Source organism: Osmerus eperlanus, chromosome 4, assembly GCF_963692335.1.
Source record: "Osmerus eperlanus chromosome 4, fOsmEpe2.1, whole genome shotgun sequence".
Lineage (NCBI taxonomy): Eukaryota > Metazoa > Chordata > Actinopteri > Osmeriformes > Osmeridae > Osmerus > Osmerus eperlanus.
Genome location: NC_085021.1, coordinates 4,405,533 through 4,416,060, shown reverse-complemented (window position 1 = coordinate 4,416,060; position 10,528 = coordinate 4,405,533). Strand labels below are relative to the sequence as shown.

Sequence of the window (10,528 nt, the reverse complement as noted above, 5' to 3'; positions counted from 1 at the left end):
AAGGAAGAATTGTAATATTCTGTGATGACTTGTCTTTGGAAATGAAACTCTTAAGAGTCGCTTACCTTTTGGTCACATTTAACAATTTTGTATCACAAAAATTATTGGAGAACAAATTTGCATTGTGTGTCATACAGCTTTGGTGTGCTATACAAAGAATGTTTGCTTAATCATGTTACACATCACACATTGATTGCTTTTGTACATGTTAATAGTAAAGAATGAAAGACTAAATTATATTCCAGATTCAGTCTTATTTATTAAAGCTATGTTTCTGCATATGAGAAAATTGATGACCAATGACATGCTGGGGCTGAGCTGCACATGAATTACATGCATTGTCTACATTTATACGTGCTGGGTGCAACATTTAATATTGTGTGTGATTGAAATTCATGTAGACTATGGGTACATTGCAAAAGTGTCAGAACTGAGAGCAGTCCAGTGTGATCTCTCCATCTCTGGATAAACCACTATATGCACTCGAGATCCGTTGTCCTGCGACCAAAGAGCGACTTAGCCGCAACTTAACCCATGGTACCAAAATTAATGTATCCAGCCGACCAAGGTACAATGTCTCGGCAACGTTGTCCACGGGACCAAAAAATAACGTAACCAGCCGACCAACGACGTCGCGGCAACGTTGTCCACGGGTCTAAAAATAAGGTAATTAGCCGACCAATGTACAACGTCGCGGCAACGTTGTCCATGGGACCAAAAAATAACGTAACCAGCCGACCAAGGTACGACGTCGCGGCAACGTTGTCCAGGGGACCAAAAAATAACGTAACCAGCCGACCAAGGTACGACGTCGCGGCAACGTTGTCCAGGGGACCAACAAATAACGTAACCAGCCGACCAAGGTACGACGTCGCGGCAACGTTGTCCAGGGGACCAACAAATAACGTAACCAGCCGACCAAGGTACGACGTCGCGGCAACGTTGCCCACGGGTCTAAAAATAACGTAACCAGCCGACCAAGGTACAACGTCGCGGCAACGTTGTCCAGGGGACCAAAAAATAACGTAACCAGCCGACCAAGGTACGACGTCGCGGCAACGTTGCCCACGGGTCTAAAAATAACGTAACCAGCCGACCAAGGTACGACGTCGCGGCAACGTTGTCCAGGGGACCAAAAAATAACGTAACCAGCCGACCAAGGTACGACGTCGCGGCAACGTTGTCCAGGGGACCAACAAATAACGTAACCAGCCGACCAAGGTACAACGTCGTGGCAACGTTGTCCATGGGACCAACTGGCAACATTCCCTTTATAACGTAGCTACGACGTTGCCAGAAGGTAACGTCGCGGGTTACCAACTGAGCACTTACTGGCAACGTTGCCGCAACGTCATGTGTTAGCTGGGAAATCATTCTCTAACTATAGGCTCCTCTATATCTTGCATAATGAAACATAACGTTTTTTAAGTAGCCTAATCAAAAAGCCTGCGCTTGCCCTCATTGGGTGTGCTTTGCCTTCGGCAAGGGCCCAACCTTTGTTCTCTCACATATATATTATTTATTATTGTTTATTTTCGCCCCCCTAAGGATCAGTCAATATTTGGACTACATACACAACGGCGGTGTCAAAAGGTTCGTCTTGGTAGCGATTGCGTTGGTTGTATTTTTATTTACGTTCCGTTGCATGGTTTAAGTAGAAATTGCGTTTTTGTGGTGAAAAGTGAAGCTAACGGTGGCTAATTTGCTAGCCACAGTCACTGACGTTACTAACGTCACGAAAACACGCGTGACTACCTGTAGCAGAACATTCGTTTCACGTCTGTTAACTTGGGGGATAGCTAGGCTAACTATAGCTTTACTGCAAGGCAGCTGCAGAAACGCCACAAGCAAAGAGGCCAGGGTGATAACTATTTACTCATTTTACTTTGTGATGTGAAACACAATTATGAAATGTAATGTACAATATTAGCTGATATTATTAAGGAAGTAGGCCCACATCTACTTTTGGAAACGGTAGTCTACTATTTCACTGAAGCATTAGCATCATGACATTAGCCTCTGTTGCCCGGGCAACACATACTACAGTGGTCTATGATGCATCTGTTTTCAATCTTTAAAATAAACATTCCTCACAAATACATTTTCGTTGTAGGATTTATTATTACATTACAAGTAAACGATTTGTGGGTGAAATTATCATTACCTGTGGTTTCAAACCAGTGTTGCTCACTGCAACGCTGTAGCCTACGCGAGACACTACAAAAACATCTACACAGCTGTAGGAAGTCAAACGGCGACAGAACATGTTCGGCACTCCCCTTACTTAAATCAAAAGTCTATCTAACTGCTAACCTTAACTTCATTGCCACAGCCTAAACTTTGTCAATCTGTTCATGAAAATAATTAATTTCAGCCTAAACCGTACAACGGAACGTTAAATCCAATTCAACCAACGCAATCGCTACCAAGACAAACACAGCAGTAGTCTACTGTACTGAAGTAGTACAATTTTCCGGGGCAGCTTCTCCACACAGGGCTATATCGCACTTTGCATTGTTACTGACAATGATCGCTACCAGTGAGCTTTTTATGAATGAGCGATTTTCCACTAAATAAATGTCAAGCTTATTTACGTTTTTGGGGGCATATTTTCAGTTAGAAGATGGTACTGTTTGAATCGCGATTCCATCTTCTACTGCCGGTAACGTCGTAGAATAATCTTCAAAGGGGGTTCTTTATTCATGAATGAATGCAATATGAGTAGGCTAAATGCCTTAAAATATCACGAGAAGGGAAAAACTTAAAAGGACGTTTACGTCATAGAGATTAGGTCACTTTTTACACCGGTCTGCCAAATTTATTCGTTTTGATTCAACGATGAGGATGCCTTTTGCAGGGGAAATGAGAAGATCTATTTCATTCTACACTTCACTCGTATTTTCAGTTGTAAATGAGCAGCAAAAAAAAAATGCTTTTAAATCTATGTAATCTTTATAAATAATAAGTATGCATTTTTATATAAAATATACAGAAATATCAGTTTTAAAAATGTCATTCAAAAACGGACCCCTGTGCAACCGACGCAAGCAAGCACACCCTACAATTTCCCCAGAAATTGTACCCTCTCTAGTTAGTTATGCGATTACTCAATAAACGCGTCTACATGATTCTTTTTATTAATCGTTGTATGCTCCACGGACAAAACTTGCACCATCATCCTTCTGCAACAAAGTGTCGCTGTGTCTTCCTGTATCGGCCCTACTGCTGTATGTTTCATTCAATCAACACATTGAATCCTACAAAAGCCGAGTAACGCACTCGATGGTAGGCTACATCTGCTACTGCTATTACTATCCCAACTATAATTTCAGCTGTTAAAACTATAATATTCTTGTTACGACTAGCTAGCCTACTTCTTCTGTTTAACAGTTCAGTTTTCAGCTTCTCCCGCATTGTAGGCTATTTAAGCTCTTAGCTTTGTTAGATGATGCAGTTCAGCTTCCACACTGCCTCTTTTGTGTGACTCACACATTTCTGAAATTAATTTCAGCTTTCGGGTATTTTCTCATTTCTGTATTTTCAACAAAAAAAAATATTTCAGCATTCCAACGCATTTTCTACAGGAAATGCACTTTCTCTCAAATCTCAATGAAACACTGACACTTTCTCTTTCTCTCTTATACATACACAAACCACAAACTGATATACATTTCATTAAATGAGTGATGAATGAAACTATTAGTTTTGGCATCTTCTGAAGCGTGTTGGCGACATACAGAGCAGTACATTATCAGATTTGTCTCGGCGTAAACTAACCAATCGCGGGACTCCCCATTGTCTGCTTTTCTCCATCGTTCTTTAAAAAAAAACGTTTTTTAACTTTCGCCTCTTTGTCAACTGGTTTCTCAGCGGACCTCTTAACGCCTGCGATGTAACGCCACATTTTTTTCAAGTGTCCGGGTGAAACAGTAGGCTATGCTATTTTTTTTTACCCGCCACGGTGGCCGGTAGGTGAAGCGAGTTTAGCCACAACACAAAATCACCTGCATTTGGCTGGTGGCGGGTGCTAATTTCCATCCCTGTTTTCCACGCTGGCGAGAACTGAAAGATTTAAAAACTTTAAAAAGAAATGTAACCAATACTAACATGCTGATACTAAGGTTAGCCATGTTAATGTTCAATATGATAGTGTTGTGTGGGTTCTTACTTGTGAATGCGGTAGCCTACTCTGAAAAAACAATGCTGCTCTCTCAAAAGCTCTCTCTTGTATACAAAAACAGAATGGAGCTGAAAAAGTATGCAGAAAGTTTTAGATATCCAGCTATGCAAAATCGGTCGAGCATTAGACACAAAGTGGGTCGCTTTAAGTTTTAGAACCGTAGCAGCATTTTAAAACATCAGCAGAGGATCGATCCCACAATGGTATTAAATAAAAAACATACAAAGGGACTTGCGAAGTACTTATCTTCCCAATGCGTTTGTGAACAACCTTGGCATCATGTGCAATGCATTGCAAGAGTAATCCCAACTTTCAACCGATCTTCAAAGAAGAGAAAGTAGCATTATTACTAGTGCTGTCAGTTAAACGCGCTATTAACGGCGTTAACGCAAACCCATTTTAAAGGGGTGATTGACTGGGTTTTATGGGTATTTCACACTGTTCCTTAAGGTCTCTGAATAGGGTATGTAACATTGGTTGGGCTGAAAATGGCCCGGGTGATGTTCTATGCCCCCTGATACATCCTCTGAAATTTTCCTGGGAAAAAACGCTAGGTTTTCTCCTTTTATGGTATGCTAATGAATATATAGGTCAGCTGTGCGCTGATTGGTTGGTTTACAACAAGTGAAGCTGTTGAGCAAAGACGCAACACGGCCAACACTCACTGAAACAACGAAGGTGGAGACTTGAAATAAAAACGTATAAATGAATCGATTGTGTCTACACAACACTGTTTTCAACAGACTGTTTGTCTATAACATAGCTCTAGCGTAGCGTGCAAGCAAACAGGATCGACTTAGGTGGGTAACGTTAGCACTAGCTATAGCTTACCAAACAAACTATCGTGATTCAACTCAGCTTCAGTTAGCTCTAGCTATCTTGCTGAAAAATAGATCTGAACAAACATGCATCTTGAATTGTAGATTTACATGACAACACGGGTTATTTATTTGAATGAAACACAGTCAGGAACAAGAAATAACGTTAGCCCCATTGCCAATAAACTAAATCATCACACATTCTACCGATGCTAGATACAGGCAGGATACGTTAGCATTACTAATAACTGTTAGCGACAACCTCACACAGCTTGCGGTTGTGATGAACCTAAGGTCGGAACAGCACCTCTTTTCAGCAACAGCTTCATAGCAAATCCTGCTTTACATTGTCCCAGATTTTCAAAACTCTCCTCGGTGACATGGTCCGAGCAAATTAATACTTAAGCGTCGTACTTAATAGGGATATTCCCATAGATAAACATCAGCCATGCCTGTCTAGTGTCTTGTTCTTTGGGAAGATAGTGAAAAGTGTCAGGATTCCCGGTACAGCCTGGAACATGAAGGATTTAAATTATTTGTGTCTATTCCAATATGTAATGATGGTATTCAATGACACAAGTCTGTGTTCTAGAAAGAGTTGTCTGGAGTCGCAGAGGTCCGATAATATCAGATTTAATGCAGCAGTTGGAAATCAACAAGTACAGAGCTCTGGGGTTGTCTACGTTTTTCCTACCCGCAACAGAGTTTGGGTTGGTTCACGAAGTCCAACTGGCTATCTGTCCCTGCCTCAGCATATATTATACAGTGCAATTAAAACAGAAAGATGAAAAGAGGGTTGAGCTTGTTCTCTCGTGCATCAGAGAGTTGTTCTTGCCGACGCATTCCACCTGCTCGGGTGCCGTCTCAGCCCGGTTTCAAGGTTGCTTCTGAAATGGAGAGATTATATTGCTATATTCACTAGTGCACAGTGCCCGTGATGCATTCGGTGAAGATGCCACAAATATTAATAACTGGGATTATAGATAGTCCCAGCTAACACATGACGTTGCGGCAACGTTGTAGCAACGTCCCAGACAGCATTTACATCTGTGCCAGATCCATTTTCAAATCAGCAAATTTGGCAGCAGTCGCACTCACTATGCAGATCTGCACCAAATTTGCGCCAGACCTCTGTAGCAATTCTGGCTGTGACATTCCGTCCGGCGGTTGCAGCGCCGATCCACGGGAGCTGCGCAGACCAGACGCGCCACAACTAACGGAACGCTTTTCCCACCGCATAAACCTGCCACTCTGACTGCAGAGTGGAAGACCGCAGGCTGCACCGTCTTTGTGATTGTTGGTAAGTGCATTATTAGTAGGCCTAAGTAAAAATGTAAAAGGAAACTGGTGTTGATGTCATGTTAGTCTGTTAAATATTTATATTAAACATAAAAGTTTACAAACTTAGTTTACACCACATTATTCTGACAACCTCAGACGTACGTGCTAGGTTCTTTTAAACATCCACAACTACTGTGAACATAAGGCCAAATCAGTTATCTTTGCTTATTATTTACCAACATTGCTGAATATCATGTCCATTTTGTGTTAGCTGCAACATCGTAGCCATGTTAGCGCTAGCCACTATACACACTCTTTTTTCTCTGTAGCTAGCCTAGCTGCTAGTACTACACTGCGGTGATCGCTGCTAGCTACTGCTAGCACCCACTTCTCGTCCAAATACATTAACTAGTTCGGACGTCAGTACCATATCCAAAGTCTCACTGTATTATACACATAATCTTCAACATCAACACACAATGAAATTTAAATGAACCGGTGTATATTCCCGTAACAGATGTTTTTTTTATGCTGTAATGTTCTTTTTTGCCTGTTTAAAATAAAAATAAAACGTTTGAAAATTACAAATTGCGTGGGTATTTGTTTGGCCCTTAATTGTCTGATAGCCTAAGTATGAATCACAGACCAGGGCCAGATGAGCCCTTGATGTCAGTCGCGGATGTGGGCCAGATCCGCACCACACGTCATGGCATTAATAACTGTACTGGGCCACTTCTGGCCCAGATCTGTCTCTGATCCGTAATTCCAACCTGTTCCGGTATTGGGCCGTTGGAAAGGATGAGCCCGGTCCAGGTCCGTTTAGCGGATCTGCGCCAAATGCTAATGAAGACCTGGTCCAAATCTGGCCCAAACACATTTTGCTGTCTGGGGTTATAAAGGGAATGTTGGCATGGACAACGTTGCCACGACGTCGTACCTTGGTCGGCTGGTTACGTTATTTTTAGACCCGTGGACAACGTTGCCGCGACGTCGTACCTCAGTCGGCACCTCAGTCGGCTGGTTACGTTATTTTTTGGTCCCATGGACAACGTTGCCGCGACGTTGTACCTTGGTTGGCTGGTTATCTTATTTTTTGGTCCCGTGGACAACGTTGCCGTGACGTACCTTGGTCGGCTGGATACATGAATTTTGGTACCATGGGTTAAGTTGCCGTTAAGTCGCTCTTTGGTCGCAGGACAACGGATCTCAAGTGCAATATAGTGGTTTATCCAGAGATCGAGAGATCACACTGGACTGCTCTCAGTTCTGACACTTTTGCAATGTAGCCAGTCTACATGAATTTCAATCACACACAATATTAAATGTTGCACCCAGCATGTATAAATGTAGACAAGGCATGTAATTCATGTGCAGCTCAGCCCCAGCATGTCATTGGTCATCAATTTTCTCATATGCATAAACATAGCTTTAATAAATAAAAGACTGAATTTGGAATAGCTATAATTAGCTATAATTCTTTACTATAAACATGTACAAAAGCAATCATGTAAAAAATCAATTGTGTGATGTGTAACATGATTAAGCAAACATTCTTTGTATAGCACACCAAAGCTGTATGACACACAATGCAAATTTGTGCTCCAATAATTTTTTTATACAAAATTGTTAAATGAGACCAAAAGGTAAGCGACTCTTAAGAGTTTCATTTCCAAAGACAAGTCATCACAGAATATTACAATTCTTCCTTAGCAAACCTGCCCCTCAGTCTGCCCCTGAGCAACAACTTTGCGCATGCCCATTTCAACGCATCGCTGAAACTGGGGTTTCAGAAGAGCATTGGATTTCAACTGGAAATTAGATACTTCAAAGGTGAGTTTCTTTACAGAAATAGTTTTAAATATATAAACATATTTTCAGATATTGGATGGGGCATGCTATTACTTATATGTTTGAAATTGAGGCTATTAAGCCTGTTTATGTGCTATCAGATTCACATTGTTTACGTTAGGATTTCGCTAGCTAGAGGTTAAACCCTCCAGAAAGTTATCTTGAAATACTTAAAATGCATAGGCCTACCATGTTATAAGGGATGGGCGAAAAATGCCTTGTGAAGCTTTGGTGGTTACTTCCTGATTGTGCCGGCCCAAAGAGCCGAACTACCGGCGCATTGAAAATGAAAAGCGTCATCTAGCAGCTGTTTAGACTGGCTGAATAAGGCGTAGTGGTTGTCTCCTTCTTTGATCTGATATTAGTGCTCACACATAAAATGTTGTGATACATCTGTAGGCCGCTAGAATTGTGTCATTTTCTCACAATAAAAGTTAAAGAATATCTTCCGAGGTGCCCTGCACTGCACAACGGTCTTTATATGATACGGTCTTTATATCAATTAAACTAGTGTGGTGGCTAGCTTTTTAGCCGAACAGGTGCAAAGGATGAACGCAGGGAGTCTGTCCAAGTTTTCAGATGCAACGACAAGATTTTATTGATCAAAGTCAGAAAGGCAGCATACGTTAGGTCTCTCTGAGCACAAGATAGAGAGCCTGCTTAACATTTGAATACAGACAGCATTTATAGCATCGACACCCCTTATCATAATGACAGTTTCGCCCTGTCCTCCCAAACCACTAAAATGTCAGTTTGCCCTGCCCTTGGTTCTCGTGGATGCCCCTTGTTATCTCTTGTAAGCGTTATGTCAATATGTTATGTTCTTCGTTGTAACTGCTGACTCATGCTTATCTTGACTCAGCTGACCCCCCCTTACTGTCCCTGTTTCTCTGCTGAGAGACCAAATGTCAAGACAAAGCTTGCTTGACCTGTGGTTATCCACTTACGCCTAAACTTGAGGTGTCTTATCCAGTTTTCGGCCTACGACACTAGATTACACATATTTTTTCTTATTCTTAACATGTGTTATGTACATCAATGTTACAGCTAATCTAGAAGAACCACAGTGTATGCCAATCATGCAAACTCTTGTAAACTTGTCCTTAATTACAGACACATTACAGGTTATGCTCCGGAAGATGGAGACATTGGAGGAGAACCAGCGAGAGGCTCTCCTATTCAGGCGACTACAGGGCAGACACACGGAAGAGGTGCCAGTGATGGACCTATAGGTGGCCCAAACACAGGCTGAACTCCAAGACCTTGAGGAGCACCTTAAGGTGCTGGAGTTCCGAAAGAGAGTGGTGGGTGTTTGGAGATGTCATGAACTATGGCTTATACGCAGCGTTCAACGTTCAAATTGGTGCTGACAATAAGTTCATGACTTCTAATTGCAGAAGCTGTGATGAAGTGGAAGACGGGACTGGGAGAGAAGGCTGTGGAGCTCCTCATAGCGGAGACACTCAAACACGCCCCGCAAGCCCATTCAAAACAAGCCAGGTGAATGAATCCACATCCAACCTTTCACATGGCTATGTGACAAAAAACTAGAATCCCATAATATTTTATTGATGATGTATATTATTTTACATGTGATTTTTTATGACTTGTATATAGTCCCTTTCACACGTGCAATTATGTTGATAGAACACTAACTTATTTTGTGCTTCACTGTCAGGGCCAACAGACAGGACCTGTAGCGGGGACTGGCAGAAGATTTTAATTCACTGTTTGGTACTTTGTTTGAAATAAAATGACTGAATGTTAAATGGAAATGCTGCCTTGTTTATGATTAGCTTGAGTTAGGCTACACATCACACATAGTCCTCCTAAAGATGGCTACCATGTAGCCTATTATACAAGAACAAGTAGCATTTTGGGCAAATGAGGTCTGCATATGAACCGCCCCAATATAAGCAGTAGAATTGAAAAATCTAGGTTACTTAATTAACGTTGCAGTTACGGACTGGCAACGTCACAAAATTACGTTGCTAGGAGGTCGCGGTTACGGACTGGCAACGTCACAAAACAACGTTGCTAGGAGGTCGCGGTTACAGACTGGCAACGTCGGAAAATGACGTTGCTAGGAGGTCGCGGTTACAGACTGGCAACGTCGGAAAATAACGTTGCCACAACGTCGCGGTTACAGACTGGCAACGTGATTTTGTGACGTTGCCGTTACCTCATGGCGTTTTTCACTTCCCACGTTGCCGCAACGTCGCACGAATGTTTGGTCATCGAATGACGTTGCGGCAACGGAAGGGCAACGTAACTGTGTTATCTGGGGTGCCGTGCCCGTGATGCAGCTATTGATTACAGTACTAGAATTGTACTATAATGTATTATACATTCTTTAAACACTGCATTTACGGTGCTCCATTTTCAATATCTTGAAAACTTA

At 42.0% G+C, this 10,528-nt stretch overlaps 1 long non-coding RNA gene across 1 annotated transcript; it reads left to right on the top strand.

Moving 5' to 3' along the window:
* Window positions 1-9,262: 9,262 nt before the first annotated feature.
* Window positions 9,263-9,896, top strand: LOC134018237 (uncharacterized). The gene is made up of 3 exons (XR_009929900.1): window positions 9,263-9,431; window positions 9,525-9,627; window positions 9,806-9,896. It is a non-coding gene; the product is annotated as an uncharacterized LOC134018237 (long non-coding RNA).
* The last annotated feature ends 632 nt before the right edge of the window (window positions 9,897-10,528 follow it).